The following is a 19,458-nucleotide window of genomic DNA, read 5'->3' on the forward strand; positions in this document are numbered from 1 at the left end:
GCGTCACAGAGCTAAAATGGAATTGCGCATCCGTGAAGTCCCTAATCTCCGCCATTTCATACATTGAATATCGATTCATAAACAAGTTTCAAAATTTATTTTGGATCATTCAATCTTTACAATGATCCTATTGGTATATTGTGATACATACAATTGTAAATATATTCTAAAGATTTACAAATTATACTCATCCCACTACTAGATCCAAATCAATTCATAATCACGGATGCGCAATTACGATTTTAATTATTGCGCAATGATCATGGAAGATATAATTGTGCCAAGACGTGAACATGTGTTTGCTGTAACAGTGGCATTACTTTAGACATGTTTGTCAAATGTATACATTAATTAGTATAAATGTGAAGAATACAGTATAATGATTTTCAATCTTATAAATAAATTAAAGCTATACTAGCAATTTAAAAATAAAAATTGACCACTCAATGTCTAACAATTGATGACAATGCAAGAAGACATAAAATGATTGAAAGGGACAGTCAACAACTCTTTATTTATAAATATTTTTTTGAAAACCATGAACTCACGTGAAGAATTAAAATGTTTAACTTTGTCAATTTGAAAAAACAATGTATGATTGTTTGTGTCAAAGTTCTGATTTGTATTAATGATATCCAATTTTGATTGAATATTTTACAGAGATGGATGTCAGTGCTGGACTAGACATGTGCGGTTCGTTTCGGATTAATTCGGAAATTCGGAAATTCGGTAAATTCGGAGATTCGGATCGATTCGGATTTCCGAATTAAAATACTTCCGAATCTACCGAATGAATCCGAAATAGCTGCCGTATCTCCGAATAAATCCGAATTAGCTCGGTAAAATTCGGCATTTCCCCATAGGAAACAATGGGAGTTTCGGCTGAAAAAAAACTAACACCGCAGCCCCATTGTTTCCTATGGGGAAACACTAAGTCTGCACCTAACACCCTAACATGTACCCCGAGTCTCTAAACACCCCTAATCTAACACTTATTAACCCCTAATCTGCCGCCCCCGCTATCGCTGACACCTGCATTATTTTATTAACCCCTAATTTGCCGACCGAATATCGCCGCCACCTACATTATAGCTATTAACCCCTAATCTGCTGTCCCTAACACCGCCGACCCCTACATTATAGTTATTAACCCCTAATCTGCCCCCCCCCAACGTCGCCGCAATCTAACTACAAGTATTAACCCCTAATCTGCCGACCCGATATCACCGCCGCCTACATTATAGCTATTAACCCCTAATCTGGTGTCCCTAACACCGCCGACCCCTACATTATAGTTATTAACCCCTAATCTGCCCCCCCCAACGTCGCCGCAATCTAACTACAAGTATTAACCCCTAATCTGCCGACCCGATATCACTGCCGCCTACATTATAGCTATTAACCCCTAATCTGCTGCCCCTAACACCGCCGACCCCTACATTATAGTTATTAACCCCTAATCTGCCCCCCCAACGTCGCCGCAATCTAACTACAAGTATTAACCCCTAATCTGCCGACCCGATATCGCCGCCGCCTACATTATAGCTATTAACCCCTAATCTGGTGTCCCTAACACTGCCGACCCCTACATTATAGTTATTAACCCCTAATCTGCCCCCCCCAACGTCGCCGCAATCTAACTACAAGTATTAACCCCTAATCTGCCTACCGCAAATCGCCGCAACTATAATAAATGTATTAAACCCCTAAACCGCCGCACTCCCGCCTCGCAAACACTATAATACATTTTATTAACCCCTAATCTGCCCTCCCTAACATCGCCGCCACCTACCTACAATTATTAACCCCTAATCTCCAGCCCCCAACGTCGCCGCTACTATAATAAGGTTATTAACCCCTAAACCTAAGTCTAACCCTAACACTAACACCCCCTAACTTAAATATAATTTAAATAAAACGAAATAAGTTTACTATAGTTAAATAAATGAATCCTATTTAAAACTAAAGACTTACCTGTAAAATAAACCCTAAAATAGCTGCAATATAACTAATAATTACATTGTAGCTATTTTAGGATTTATTTTTATTTTACAGGCAACTTTGTATTTATTTTAACTAGGTACAATAGTTATTAAATAGTTAATAACTATTTAATAACTACCTAGCTAAAATAAATACAAATTTACCTGTAAAATAAATCCTAACCTAAGTTACAATTACACCTAACACTACACTATCATTAAATTAATTAAATAAATGAATCATATTTAAAACTAAATACTTACCTGTAAAATAAACCCTAATATAGCTGCAATATAACTAATAGTTACATTGTAGCTATTTTAGCATTTATATTTATTTTACAGGCAACTTTGTATTTATTTTAACTAGGTACAAAAGCTATTAAATAGTTATTGACTAATTAATAGCTACCTAGTTAAAATAATTACAAAATTACCTGTAAAATAAATCCTAACCTAAGTTACAATTAAACCTAACACTACACTATCATTAAATAAATTAACTACAAGTACTTACAATTATCTACAATTAAATAAACTAAAGTACAAAACCCCCCCACTAAATTACAAAAAAAAACAAACACTAAATTACAAAAAAAAAATATTACAAGAATTTTAAACTAATTACACCTAATCTAAGCCCCCTAATAAAATAACAAAGCCCCCCAAAATAAAAAAAAATGCCCTACCCTATACTAAATTACAAAAGTTAACAGCTCTATTACCTTACCAGCCCTGAACAGGGCCCTTTGCGGGGCATGCCCCAAAGAAAACAGCTCTTTTGCCTGTAAAAAAAATACACAATCCCCCCCCCCACATTACAACCCACCACCCACATACCCCTACTCTAACCCAAACCCCCCTTAAATAAACCTAACACTACCCCCCTGAAGATCTCTCTACCTTGAGTCGTGTTCACCCAGCCGGGCCAAAGTCTCCATCCGATGGGGCAGAAGAGGACATCCAGACCGGCAGAAGTCTTCATCCAAGCGGGGCAAGAAGAGGTCTTCCATCCATCATACAAGTACCAAAATACAAACAAACACTAAATTACCAAAAATGATAAAATATTACAATAATTTTAAACTAATTACACCTAATCTAAGCCCCCTACTAGCTATTAATATAGCTTCAATATAACTAATAGTTACATTGTAGCTATTTTAGGATTTATATTTATTTTACAGGCAACTTTGTATTTATTTTAACTAGGTACAATAGTTATTAAATAGTTAATAACTATTTAATAACTACCTAGCTAAAATAAATACAAATTTACCTGTAAAATAAATCATAACCTAAGTTACAATTACACCTAACACTACACTATCATTAAATTAACTAAATAAATGAATCCTATATAAAACTAAAGACTTACCTGTAAAATAAACCCTAATATAGCTGCAATATAACTAATAGTTACATTGTAGCTATTTTAGCATTTATATTTATTGTACAGGCAACTTTGTATTTATTTTAACTAGGTTCCATAGCTATTAAATAGATATTGACTATTTAATAGCTACCTAGTTAAAATAATTACAAAATTACCTGTAAAATAAATCCTAACCTAAGTTACAATTAAACCTAACACTACACTATCATTAAATAAATTAACTACAAGTACCTACAATTAAATACAATTAAAAAAACTAAACTAAAGTACAAAAACCCCCCCACTAAATTACAAAAAATAAAAAAATATTACAAGAATTTTAAACTAATTACACCTAATCTAAGCCCCCTAATAAAATAACAAAGCCCCCCAAAATAAAAAAATGCCCTACCCTATACTAAATTACAAAAGTTAACAGCTCTATTACCTTACCAGCCCTTAAAAGGGCCTTTTGCTGGGGCATGCCCCAAAGAAAACAGCTCTTTTGCCTGTAAAAAAAAAAACACAATACCCCCCCACATTACAACCCAACACCCACATACCCCTACTCTAACCCAAACCCCCCTTAAATAAACCTAACACTACCCCCCTGAAGATCTCCCTACCTTGAGTCGTGTTCACCAAGCCGGGCCGAAGTCTTCATCCGATGGGGCAGAAGAGGACATCCAGACCGGCAGAAGTCTTCATCCAAGCGGGGCAAGAAGAGGTCTTCCATCCATCAGAAAAGTACAAAAAAACAAACAAACACTAAATTACCAAAAATAATAAAATATTACAATAATTTTAAACTAATTACACCTAATCTAAGCCCCCTACTAGCTATTAATATAGCTACAATATAACTAATAGTTACATTGTAGCTATTTTAGGATTTATATTTATTTTACAGGCAACTTTGTATTTATTTTAACAAGGTACAATAGCTATTAAATAGTTAATAACTATTTAATAACTACCTAGCTAAAATAAATACAAATTTACCTGTAAAATAAACCCTAACCTAAGTTACAATTACACCTAACACTACACTGTCATTAAATTAACTAAATAAATTAATCCTATATAAAACTAAAGACTTACCTATAAAATAAACCCTAATATAGCTACAATATAACTAATAGTTACATTGTAGCTATTTTAGCATTTATATTTATTTTACAGGCAACTTTGTATTTATTTTAACTAGGTACAATAGCTATTAAATAGATATTTACTGTTTAATAGCTACCTAGTTAAAATAATTACAAAATTACCTGTAAAATAAATCCTAACCTAAGTTACAATTAAACCTAACACTACACTATCATTAAATAAATTAACTACAAGTACCTACAATTAAATACAATGAAATAAACTAAACTAAAGTACAAAAAAACAAACACTGAATTACAAAAAATAAAAAAAATTACAAGAATTTTAAACTAATTACACCTAATCTAAGCCCCCTAATAAAATAACAAAGCCCCCCAAAATAAAAAAATGCCCTACCCTATACTAAATTACAAAAGTAATCAGCTCTATTACCTTACCAGCCCTTAAAAGGGCCTTTTGCGGGGGCATGCCCCAAAGAAAACAGCTCTTTTGCCTGTTAAAAAAAACACAATACCCCCCCCCCACATTACAACCCACCACCCACATACCCCTACTCTAACTCAAACCCCCCTTAAATAAACCTAACACTACCCCCCTGAAGATCTCTCTACCGTGTCTTCACCCAGCGGGCCGAAGTCTTCATCCGATCGGGCAGAAGAGGACATCCAGACCGGCAGAAGTCTTCATCCAAGCGGGGCAAGAAGAGGTCTTCCATCCATCAGAAGTCTTGATCCAGGCGGCATCTTCTCTGTTCATCCATCCGGAGCGGAGCGGCAGCATCCTGAAGACATCCCACGCAGAGCATCCTCTTCTTTCTTGATCTGACGACTAAGTGACTGTACCTTTAAGTGACGTCATCCAAGATGGCGTCCCTTGAATTCCGATTGGCTGATAGGATTCTATCAGCCAATCGGAATTAAGGTAGGAAAAATCAGTTCCGATCAGCCAATAGAATGCGAGGTCAATCTGATTGGCTGATTGGATCAGCCAATCGGATTGAACTTGAATCTGATTGGCTGATTGAATCAGCCAATCAGATTTTTCCTACCTTAATTCCGATTGGCTGATAGAATCCTATCAGCCAATCGGAATTCAAGGGAAGCCATCTTGGATGACATCACTTAAAGGTACAGTCACTTAGTCGTCGGATCAAGAAAGAAGAGAATGCTCTGCGTGGGATGTCTTCAGGATGCTGCCGCTCCGCTCCGGATGGATGAACAGAGAAGATGCCGCCTGGATCAAGACTTATGATGGATGGAAGACCTCTTCTTGCCCCGCTTGGATGAAGACTTCTGCCGGTCTGGATGTCCTCTTCTGCCCGATCGGATGAAGACTTCGGCCCGCTGGGTGAAGACACGGTAGGGAGATCTTCAGGGGGGTAGTGTTAGGTTTATTTAAGGGGGGTTTGGGTTAGAGTAGGGGTATGTGGGTGGTGGGTTGTAATGTGGGGGGGGTATTGTGTTTTTTTTTACAGGCAAAAGAGCTGTTTTCTATGGGGCATGCCCCCGCAAAAGGCCGTTTTAAGGGCTGGTAAGGTAATAGAGCTGATTACTTTTGTAATTTAGTATAGGGTAGGGCATTTTTTTATTTTGGGGGGCTTTGTTATTTTATTAGGGGGCTTAGATTAGGTGTAATTAGTTTAAAATTCTTGTAATTTTTTTATTTTTTGTAATTTAGTGTTTGTTTTTTTGTACTTTAGTTTAGTTTATTTCATTGTATTTAATTGTAGGTACTTGTAGTTAATTTATTTAATGATAGTGTAGTGTTAGGTTTAATTGTAACTAAGGTTAGGATTTATTTTACAGGTAATTTTGTAATTATTTTAACTAGGTAGCTATTAAACAGTAAATATCTATTTAATAGCTATTGTACCTAGTTAAAATAAATACAAAGTTGCCTGTAAAATAAATATAAATGCTAAAATAGCTACAATATAACCATTAGTTATATTGTAGCTATATTAGGGTTTATTTTACAGGTAAGTCTTTAGTTTTATATAGGATTCATTTATTTAGTTAATTTAATGACAGTGTAGTGTTAGGTGTAATTGTAACTTAGGTTAGGATTTATTTTACAGGTAAATTTGTATTTATTTTAGCTAGGTAGTTATTAAATAGTTATTAACTATTTAATAGCTATTGTACCTAGTTAAAGTAAATACAAAGTTGCCTGTAAAATAAATATAAATCCTAAAATAGCTACAATGTAACTATTAGTTATATTGTAGCTATATTAATAGCTAGTAGGGGGCTTAGATTAGGTGTAATTAGTTTAAAATTATTGTAATATTTTATTATTTTTGGTAATTTAGTGTTTGTTTGTTTTTTTGTACTTTTCTGATGGATGGAAGACCTCTTCTTGCCCCGCTTGGATGAAGACTTCTGCCGGTCTGGATGTCCTCTTCTGCCCCATCGGATGAAGACTTCGGCCCGGCTTGGTGAACACGACTCAAGGTAGGGAGATCTTCAGGGGGGTAGTGTTAGGTTTATTTAAGGGGGGTTTGGGTTAGAGTAGGGGTATGTGGGTGTTGGGTTGTAATGTGGGGGGGTATTGTGTTTTTTTTTACAGGCAAAAGAAATGTTTTCTTTGGGGCATGCCCCCGCAAAAGGCCCTTTTAAGGGCTGGTAAGGTAATAGAGCTGTTAACTTTTGTAATTTAGTATAGGGTAGGGCATTTTTTTTATTTTGGGGGGCTTTGTTATTTTATTAGGGGGCTTAGATTAGGTGTAATTAGTTTAATATTCTTGTAATATTTTTTTATTTTTTGTAATTTAGTGGGGGGGGGTTTGTACTTTAGTTTAGTTTATTTAATTGTATTTAATTGTAGGTACTTGTAGTTAATTTATTTAATGATAGTGTAGTGTTAGGTTTAATTGTAACTTAGATTAGGATTTATTTTACAGGTAATTTTGTAATTATTTTAACTAGGTAGCTATTAAATAGTCAATATCTATTTAATAGCTATTGAACCTAGTTAAAATAAATACAAAGTTGCCTTACAATAAATATAAATGCTAAAATAGCTACAATGTAACTATTAGTTATATTGCAGCTATATTAGGGTTGATTTTACAGGTAAGTCTTTAGTTTTATATAGGATTCATTTATTTAGTTAATTTAATGATAGTGTAGTGTTAGGTGTAATTGTAACTTAGGTTATGATTTATTTACAGGTAAATTTGTATTTATTTTAGCTAGGTAGTTATTAAATAGTTATTAACTATTTAATAACTATTGTACTTAGTTAAAATAAATACAAAGTTGCCTGTAAAATAAATATAAATCCTAAAATAGCTACAATGTAACTATTAGTTATATTGTAGCTATATTAATAGCTAGTAGGGGGCTTAGATTAGGTGTAATTAGTTTAAAATTATTGTAATATTTTATTATTTTTGGTAATTTAGTGTTTGTTTGTATTTTGGTACTTGTATGATGGATGGAAGACCTCTTCTTGCCCCGCTTGGATGAAGACTTCTGCCGGTCTGGATGTCCTCTTCTGCCCCATCGGATGAAGACTTCGGCCCGGCTGGGTGAACACGACTCAAGGTAGGGAGATCTTCAGGGGGGTAGTGTTAGGTTTATTTAAGGGGGGTTTGGGTTAGAGTAGGGGTATGTGGGTGGTGGGTTGTAATATGGGGGGGGATTGTGTTTTTTTTTTTACAGGAAAAAGAGCTGTTTTCTTTGGGGCATGCCCCGCAAAGGGCCCTGTTCAGGGCTGGTAAGGTAATAGAGCTGTTAACTTTTGTAATTTAGTATAGGGTAGGGCATTTTTTTATTTTGGGGGGCTTTGTTATTTTATTAGGGGGCTTAGATTAGGTGTAATTAGTTTAAAATTCTTGTAATATTTTTTTTATTTTTTGTAATTTAGTGTTTGTTTGTTTTTGTAATTTAGTGGGGGGTTTTGTACTTTAGTTTATTTAATTGTAGATAATTGTAGGTACTTGTAGTTAATTTATTTAATGATAGTGTAGTGTTAGGTTTAATTGTAACTTAGGTTAGGATTTATTTTACAGGTAATTTTGTAATTATTTTAACTAGGTAGCTATTAATTAGTCAATAACTATTTAATAGCTTTTGTACCTAGTTAAAATAAATACAAAGTTGCCTGTAAAATAAATATAAATGCTAAAATAGCTACAATGTAACTATTAGTTATATTGCAGCTATATTAGGGTTTATTTTACAGGTAAGTATTTAGTTTTAAATATGATTCATTTATTTAATTAATTTAATGATAGTGTAGTGTTAGGTGTAATTGTAACTTAGGTTAGGATTTATTTTACAGGTAAATTTGTATTTATTTTAGCTAGGTAGTTATTAAATAGTTATTAACTATTTAATAACTATTGTACCTAGTTAAAATAAATACAAAGTTGCCTGTAAAATAAAAATAAATCCTAAAATAGCTACAATGTAACTATTAGTTATATTGTAGCTATATTAGGGTTTATTTTACAGGTAAGTCTTTAGTTTTAAATAGGATTCATTTATTTAACTATAGTAAACTTATTTCGTTTTATTTAAATTATATTTAAGTTAGGGGGTGTTAGTGTTAGGGTTAGACTTATGTTTAGGGGTTAATAACCTTATTATAGTAGAGGCGACGTTGGGGGCGGGAAATTAGGGGTTAATAATTGTAGGTAGGTGGCGGCGATGTTAGGGAGGGCAGATTAGGGGTTAATAAAATGTATTATAGTGTTTGCGAGGCGGGAGTGCGGCGGTTTAGGGGTTAATACATTTATTATAGCGGCGGCGATTTGCGGTCGGCAGATTAGGGGTTAATACTTGTAGTTAGATTGTGGCGACGTTGGGGGGGCAGATTAGGGGTTAATAACTATAATGTAGGGGTCGGCGGTGTTAGGGACACCAGATTAGGGGTTAATAGCTATAATGTAGGCGGCGGCGATATCGGGTCGGCAGATTAGGTGTTAATACTTGTAGTTAGATTGCGGTGACGTTGGGGGGGGCAGATTAGGGGTTAATAACTATAATGTAGGGGTCGGCGGTGTTAGGGACAGCAGATTAGGGGTTAATAGCTATAATGTAGGCGGCGGCGATATAGGGTCGGCAGATTAGGGGTTAATACTTGTAGTTAGATTGCGGCGACGTTGGGGGGGGCAGATTAGGGGTTAATAACTATAATGTAGGGGTCGGCGGTGTTAGGGACAGCAGATTAGGGGTTAATAGCTATAATGTAGGTTGCGGCGATATCCGATCGGGAGATTAGGGGTTAAATAATGTTATTATAGGGTTTGCGATGTGGAGGAGCCTCGGTTTAGTGATTCATAGGTAGTTTATGGGTGTTAGTGACTTAGTGTACTAAAACATACCGAATTTCGGAACCGAATAGAACCAAATTCAGCCGAATCCGAATAAATCCGAAACGAATTTATTCGGATCCGAATAAATCCGAAATGAATTTATTCAAATTTTGCCGAATCCAATTCGATCCGAAACGAAATTCGAAAAGTCCGAATCGATCCGAACCGAAAACTAACCGAATTTTTTAGCCGTGCACATGTCTATGCTGGACCCCTAGCCCGGGTTTGCCCCATTCTGGTATGTCTCATTATACTTTACTTTTTTCTTACAAATGTATCCTCTAATTCAGTTTCAAAAGGATTTTAAAAGAAGAATCACGATTCAGTGATCGAATTCCATTGTAATCCAAATCTCAATTTATTAGTATTCGAAGATATTCCTCTGATTCTTGCAATCTTTATTTCAATGTAATATTAGGGTCTTGCCCATTTTGTATTATGCACCTGGTTAGTGCTTGACAGTTGGTGGTTACATTAACACATTTTTACACATATGCAGAATATATAAATATGCATCTCATATGCTTTGATATTTTCATTAAGAGAGAAGGAGTATTAAATATTCTTGATGATAGGATGAAATTATATATTTGATTAAAAGTGCATGCTCTCTCCGATTCATTGCATCAACATATGGAATTGATAATTCCTTTAGAGTGACATTCTCAAATATTGATATTGAATTTATCAATAGATAAAAAATATCTTTCTTAATCATTACACTGTTTTGATGAAACAATACTGTGATTTAAATCACATCTTTCCCTCTCTGACTACCTTTATATATAAGCAAATCCTAACAGCACCATGATGACATAGTTTAAAATATATCTTATGTCTTGCACTGTGATCAATATGTGTTGTGTCAGAAACCATATTACTGTACATTGCACAAATTGATATATGTGCCACTTGTATATGCTCTAGTTGTCATAAGTTGTTATTCAAAGTGTTGTCTGTTTGGATTATTTTAAAAACAGGGACCAATAGTTATTTGTAGATATGCCATAGATTAATATGATAAGAATTGGGTGTCTAATATTATAAGAAATCTGACATATGTGAAAGACATCATTTTCTTTCCACTCACCTTGATGAAATAATGAATTTAGTTTTCATATTAGTGGTCTAGTCTTCAAATTTCAAAAGATATTTTTTTTAAATAGTTTAGTATAATGATATTTTTGAATACCAGATATGTATATTTAAAGCTGATGTACAAATTGTGTTACATGATATTTATTTATATCATTAATAGATCTAGTTATTGTGACAGGCTCAGAGGGATCCAGCACTGATGAAGTCCTGCCTCTGCAGGGTTCTGGTAAGTCCATTGACTCATTCATATGTCATTAAAGGTGTCTTTTCAGAAAAATTCTGATCATGATTATGATGAAGCATTCCATTTGAATAAAACTTATAATGTACTCCTCTAATTATATATATATATATATATATATATATATATTTTTTTTTTTTTATTAGTTTAATATTAAGATCTCAAAGCTTCTTAGTCTACACCTCTTTGTGCTTCAGAACATGGCGATACACACATAAGAACTATTAAATGTTCTGTGTACTATGCTTTTTCTGGATTTTCAAAATACAGACAATCACATTTAATTAATAATCAGAGATAATTATATATTTTATTTCAATTGCATGCTCCATCCAAATTAAGAAATTCCTAACTTTGGTTCAATATCTCTTTAATGCAACATTTATGTGTGTCCTTGAGCACCAGTAACACATGTTATAATATTTGATTTTAACGTGTACACAACATGTTTTACAGATATTGATGTAACAACATGTGCGATGGAGGAGGAAGTGGCTCCCTTGGAGTCTGATGGTATGTCAAATATATATAACATGTATCTAACGTGTATTGTTTCAAAATCATACTATTGAAGAGAACTAAAGTCTAAAGCTTTGTCCCTTTAAAATATATTATTCCATTATTTTTCTAATATACTACTGCCCCCCTTTCTATATCATACAGCATGATCATATGTTTTCATTTATTTTCCATTTTATGTATGAATTGTCATGAATGACATCATAATGTCACATGCATATTACATCCAAACCCCCAATAATCACATTATGATTGTACAGACAATCATTGCTATTCATCTGAGTGCCTAGTTATTATTATATCATCATTGTTCTGAGCTTCTCAGCCGCATATAAGTATATATAAAACATAATTGTGTTGAAATTAATTGATTTAATTTCATGATGTATGATTTGTAAAGGGATTTAAAAATTATTTATATGTAGACTGTCCATTTCACTCAAACAAACATTAATATTCCTCTAACCTAAATATTCACTTCTGATTGTGTCTATTAATATTGGGATGACATACATTTAATCCTAATGTAAAAGAGATATTCACAAAACATAATCTGTATAAGTAATGTCAGATAGATACCATTCTATTCTTAATATTTATTATGAACGGTAGTATCTACCGTGTATAGATTCTGAATAGTAATTGATTGAACCATCAAGCTTAAAGGGACACTTAACCCAGATTTTTCCTTTTGTGATTCAGAGTTTGCAATTTTAAGCAACGTTCTAATTTACTCCTATTATACATTTTTCTAAATTCTCTTGGTATCTTTATTTGAAATGCAAGAATGTAAGTTTATATGCCAGCCCATTTTTGGTGAACAACCTGGGTTGTTCTTGGTGATTGGTGGATAAATTCACCCACCAATAAACAAATGCTATCCAGTATTCGGGAACCAAATAAATTGCTTAGATGCCTTCTTTTTCAAATAAAAATAGCAAGAGAACCAAGACAAATTAATAATAGGAGTAAATTAAAAAGTTGCTTAAAATTGAATGCTCTATCTGAATCACAAAAGTAAAAATTTGAGTTCAACGTCCCTTTAAAATATTTATTTTTTCTTTTTGGCGCTCCGACATTAGAGACACTGGGAAAGGAGGTTAATTTGCTACTCTCTACGCATAGACACCAGAGGATTGGGGCTCCACTCCGGGTTTACCTGCCAGACAATCACAGAGAAGGTGTGTTATTTACATTCTGCAGCACTTCATAATAGTCGAGTCCCACAAGAGCACAACCAGATCCCAGCACTGACACTCACCAGTACTCCAGCAGCTCAGAGGTAAACTAACAGCAGGTCCTGAAACTCTGCTACTTACCAGTAGCATCGGAGTGTGATTTAGCAGGGAGGGACATTGATGCTTCTCAGCAGAGGGAAACTCCAGAATTTGGTACAGTGGCATGAACGGAGGCCATTTTGTTTGCCCTTACAGCTTAACTCCACTACAGCGGTGAGTGTATTTAATCATACATGGGGGCACCGTATGCTTGATTAATTTAAAAATGACCCAAGCACACTCAAGGTATCCGGAGCCTTCATCACTGTAATACAGCCCACCGAGTCAGTGAAACCATCCTACCCGGTGCAGTCACACACATAGGAGTGCAAGGCCTTGTGTAAGAAGCCACGTGGGAACTAATCCTTTCTGCCTAAGAGACATTTAACCTGCATCGTGTCCTCAAGAAGCACAGACACACCTTTAAGGGGATGATATAATTAGGTGACTCTCTTTTTTGTACAGCCCGGACTAAGATTTATTATTCACTGTGCCCATATTAAAGGGACATACACGAGGCTAGGACATCTAATCTGGAACCTAAATATCAGTGTTCAGAAATCCCGCAAACCCCCTGAATGTGCTTGTGACATAATACAAGCTCCCCCAGTAGTGAACTAACATCCATATTATCAGGAGCTAGTACTGAATAAAAAAGCACCTAGTACTGTGACAGGACTGGCCTAACAGACTCTCATTCATCATTCTACCAACTTTATCACTGTGCACGCAGGGTATTACCTCATTGTCATATCTGGATTGTCTGATACTGTGCCTTGGCTAGCTATTTACCCAGACTGCCCAGGCAATTAAGGAGGTCTGTGTATGCTTCATTTGGCTTCTCATTTTGCAAATATTGGTTGTTTTAGCACTAAGGCATATTCATATACTGGGAGACATACTCTTGCATAAGAAGGCACCTACATAGGTTGCTATAGATTATAATTTTTTACACAAGGCTCTAACCCCAAAATGTGGGGGTAAACCACTAGGAGCAGGAGAATGCCCCAATTCAAGCATACAACAGAAGCTTATATTAAGTGTCACTTTCAGCTATTCTACTACTGGTTGCAAACGGTACAGCCTAGGGAAATGTCTCATTCTAACAGGAAAAAAATAATAAACATGCTGAAGGCCACAAAAAGGACTGTATCAGATCATTTCCCTAGTAAATGTATATCTGAGAGAGATTTGTCTGATGAGGATTCCAGAGACAGGGGGTAGATGAAACACACAGCTTACGCAAACGTACCCTGGACAACTCTGAAAATGCTTCCCTTAAAGCACTTATTAACTCCCTGTCTGCCAAAATGGATTCTCACCACTCATCCTTAAAACAGGAAATTAAATCCTTGGTGGCAGAACTTAAGAGGGACATCTCTACCCTTGGAGAAAGGACAGACATCCTTGAGCGTAAACATGAAGATCTAGCGACTGAACACTCTAACCTCCTGTACTCCACCCAATCACTAGCAGAGACGATCTCAGACCTAGAGGTGAAGCTTGTGGACTTGGAAGATAGGTCGAGTTTTAACAATATCCGTATTCGGGGCATAACTGAAAGTGTCTCTCCTAATGAACTCCCTACATATCTCGCTGAGTTATTTGGAGTACTGCTGGACTCATCTCAAGATCCTGAGTTTAAGATTGATAGAGTTCACAGAGCACGTAGAACCAGAAATCAAGTACAGCCAAGGGATGTCATAATCAGACTCCACTATTTTACTTACAAAGAAAAAGTCCTGAAGGCAGCTTACCTAAATAAAAGCTTACCAGAACCCTACAAGGAGATACAGTTCTTCCCTGACCTATTGTCTCATACTTTATCAAAACGGAGATCTTTTCATCCAGTTACCCAGTGTTTACGCAGACACTCGATTAGATAAAGATGGGGTTTTCCTGTGAAGATATTTTTCCAGTACAATGGGTGCTCCTACACTATAACTAACATTAAGCAGGGAATGGAGGTTTTGAACAATCTGAACTTACTACAGGGCCCCCTGCTACCTCCCCTCCACGATGAGAGTCCCTTTCTCTTCAGCAAGAAGTACCTGACCATGATTCCCCTCAACTGGACTCTTCAATCCTCGAGCGTCAGCCTCTGAATGGGATCCCAAGCCAAGGCGCTTGTCTCCAGCTTCTAAGAGACAAAACCTTTCCCAGCATGAAATCTGAATGCAACACCCCAAATGAAGAACATTTTATCCCTCTATGGGTTACCCACAGAGCTAAGTGCCTACAAGATGTTCCTGCAGTAGCAGGAACCCTGTATCCTTTTTTGAGAACCTTATTCTTATTTTCTAAAAAGGTTATAAACTGAGCTACAGGCCCTTAAACTGAGTCGGAAGTAACTAATTTTTTTCATTTGATATTGTATATGTGTTTAACCACTGTTTCCCCTATTTAGGGGTTATTGTTAACCTTTTTTCTTTCTACAGGTTGAGATGGCCTCTACATCTATATAAATGCTGATAGCTCTAGACCCAATGGTCATCACATATCCCCCCATATATTTACTGAGGCAAATTTTGCTTTTTGAAATCAGTGGAGTATTAGACGACCCAATTTTTTTTTTAATATCTCCAAAAACTAGTACTAATTATGCCCATCTTCATTCACACGCGGGTACTTACATTACCCTGAAATAGAAGCAGACTCTTATGGATAGACTATCCACCCCTCTATTCTATAGTGGTACTATAACCCCATACACATAACTAATAGTACCTAGCGTGTTACTAATATAGTAGATTAGCATTCATAGGTCTAAGGTGTTTACGCCTGGTTTATGGATTAAAAGCAATTTACACTCATGCCTTACCATACAATTCCTCCATGTGTACTACTTTTGATTCCACTTAGCGAACATAGTAGAGGCACACAGGTATCTTACCGTTGGTTACTATGTTGATAACCATTAATAATTCAGCCATGCATTAAACGCTTCTATTTTACCATGAATACCGAGGGGCCCTTATTTACTTTAAGAGGATTTGAGAGATACTCACAAATTTTTTAATTAAACATATGTGTAACTTGTTATCATGGGTTCTCAGATCTTTGCTTGATAGTAGAGCCTATTCATACATAGCTATACTTGAATACCAATATTAGATTAGTACTCAGCTTTCTTCAGAGCACTGTACTATCTAGAAGCTCAGATAACATTAAGGTGCATGTTGCCGCGGCCGAGGCAGCATAGCCTAAAGTTGTGATAGACTGGAATAAGTGAGTGGTTTCATGAGAGATATAGATAATGAGCCACCCTTTACTACTACTATATGCTCTAAGCCCATATATATACTTGCTTCACTTCCCTTGAGCTCTGAAACACTCTTGGAACCATACTACTACACTAGTTTTTATGGTCATATCTATACCTCATGTCTGTTAAGATACAATGGTTGATTTCCCTTCAAGCTTTAATCCACGCTAAGGCCCATGATGCACTATGGCATTTTGAGGGAGCTCCAACAGGTTTAATGGCTGAATGGATGTTTCCCAAGTTATTTGTAGGGTTCTTAACATCTCTAAAAATAATGTTATATACTACCCCTTCTAAAGACCAAAATTAGAGTGGTTTCTTTTTTTTTTTCTTTTTTTTTTTTTTTTTTTATATTTATTAGATTTTCAAACATACATAAAACATAATAATAAGTACTCAATAAACCAAATATGTGGAGATGCAGCTCCAAATTGTACTATAATTTTCAAAGAGACGCAGCTCTGCTTTAAGGAAAAAAATACAAATATAATATTACAATTACATGCTCATTGAGTTTTCTCCTTTATAGGTAGATAGTAAAAAGTGTGTTGCCTTATTCTTTCATACGCTCTTGAGCTTTCTTGTATAAACATTACCTATACACTAAGACCAAATAATCTGTAGACGCAGCTCCTGTTCATGTTTAAACCTTCTAGAAGACGCAGCTAAAAAAAAACGAGTGGTTTCTGCTCACAGTCATAGACCAGATGCTGTCATTGCCGTACACTATTGCTATATATGTTTTGTAAGTTACTATACTCCTTAATTGTTCTGATGTTCAATGTTTTATTACTATTGTTGTGACTGTATATTATGCTTAAGGATTGGTATTGAGCAATATATTTTTCCTTACTGTCCTATACTAGTTTTTACCCTGATTGAGCACCTAGACTAGGTTATATGTTGTGCAGCAATATGTTGCACAGCAGGTAGCCTTTATACTCTGTCATGGAAGCCTACCATTAAATATAACTACCCCTCTATACATAACATCTAATCTTTTCCCACTCTCCTAGCTCCATTTCTGTTCTATTATGGAAAACTCCATCCACCCTCCTTCCCCCCACCTTCCCCTATATTTTGAGCGTCTCTCGCCCACTGATTTCTCTTCCCCTTTCTCTTATACTATGATCAAAAGAACCAACTCCCCACATCATGTTACCTTTGAATTAAAAAGGGGGTCTGTGTTCTAGTTAATATATTCATAGAGCCCAAACGTGGCTGCTCACCTGACTACCATATCTCTCTCAGTTTTCGTGACCATTTGGCCCAAAAGTGGACACCCAATTAGTCAGCCTACTAAGCTATATTATTATGAAATAGAGCTTTAAGAAGCCTATTTATTGTTATTTATTGTTGTGGTTTCCTTTTTTCCTACAAATGTCAATGTATCTTACACAATGCTATATATGTCCTTGATGTTACAAGGTGTTCATTGTATGTTGTTTATATCGCAAAACCTAAAAAAAACCTATTAAAAAAAAAAATATATATATATTTTTAAGATTACAAAGGAAATCATCTTAATCGATATGGTAATCAGTGATTACCTTGTTTCAAAGGCTATGTGGAGTGGCCATTTAGATTTGATCATATTACACACTCCCATATTATCCAGTTGTTGGAGTCTCCAAAATCAATCCACAGGCATGTGTCCAAAAGATCTCTATGGTGTTTCAATCTCAAATGCATACATGCGTACTGATATATTATCGAAAAGAGAAATATCATATAAAATCATAAAGATTAGCAGATAATGTTGACTTTTAAAAATATGGTTTTAAATGTATTTGTCAGGGAACATTACTTATTTGTCTTGCACACTTTACCTATGTACACCACCTGTAATGTTATGTACTGATGTGTTTTCATTCCACTCCACTCGTAATATTATTTGCTTCCAAAACACTTGTAATACTGCTAACATTTGCAAATATCAGTTACTGCCTGCCCTGTCTGCGTCTCTCAACAGGAAACACAGGTGCTTTCCGTAGCCTAACTGCAATGCTCAGAACCAAATGTCATGGCCCATTTACCACCTACATTATTTCCTGTAACTGCAAACGTACATTTTTTCTTACAAATATTATCTTGCATTATGATATGTTATACTATGTGCCAAATAACGGTATCAGGAAGGATATTAGTGTATTTGCTTAGCCAATAATATTTTGTTACGTATCAGATGCCTGTGTGCATCCATTGCTATATAATTTGCTGCATCACCCAAAATAAACGAACATTTGCTAATGATAACCTGCCTGTGTATGTTATTTTGGTAATTGTTCCCGGACATCCGAGAGAGGTCACTGCTTTCTCCAAGACTCATCATCCAAGTATTGTCCCGGGTATTCCTAACAATCTGGTGTCAGAAGTGGTCGACCACAACAAGGAGCCTCCGACAGGGTAAGTTATTTTGTCTATATATTGTGACTTGATTTCTGTGCCCTATGGGAGGCCCATTAAGGTCGATACCCAGTTATTTGGGGAATTTGTCCCTGGTGGACCCGGGTGGGTAAAAAGTGTCTAAGGGAGACCTCCGCGGAGTTTAAGGTTAAGGTTTAATTTGGCCCTCTGAAGTCTTGGTTGAAACCAGTATCTTACCGCTGGTATTTATGTTATATGTTTTGTCTTGTCATTGCAATTCTATTATAAGTACATATACGCAGGTGTAAGACGCACCGTTTACCGTGTCGAAGGCCACCGCCTAATGATACACGGATAGACGATAGCACGGTGACACCTGTATGGAATGTGCACTTTCGCTTAATATTGTGAATTGTTCTGTTATTTGAGTCATATGTATCATGAAATTATTTGTCTTATATGTTGTGTATTACTCATATTGTATACCTTTTTTATTTTAGTATTGCGATTCTATTATGAGGACATAGACACAACTCGTGTCCTGTGTTCACTATCGCTCACCATTTCTTACTGTATATTCATTGTATATTTCATTGCTGCTATTCTATTATAAGGACATAATGTTCGTCCTGTGTCTACTATTGCATGAGCTAGTGGAGACAACAACTAACTTTAAGTACTAGATACTCCGTCCTGGCTAGCAGTTTTGAAGACTACACGTAACAGTGTATGAAACAGCTGTTGTTAGTGACGGATTAGTTGGTACTTGCCTCCATTAGACGCTAAATCCCTTTGATTGCGTGTGTGTGTCAAACGGTATTACTGGTCAGGGGTCATGGGGACCGGTCAAAGCAAGCAAAAACAAACTGTGGGAGAAACATTTAAACAATATGTGGCT

This window comes from Bombina bombina, chromosome 1, assembly GCF_027579735.1.
Source record: "Bombina bombina isolate aBomBom1 chromosome 1, aBomBom1.pri, whole genome shotgun sequence".
NCBI lineage: Eukaryota > Metazoa > Chordata > Amphibia > Anura > Bombinatoridae > Bombina > Bombina bombina.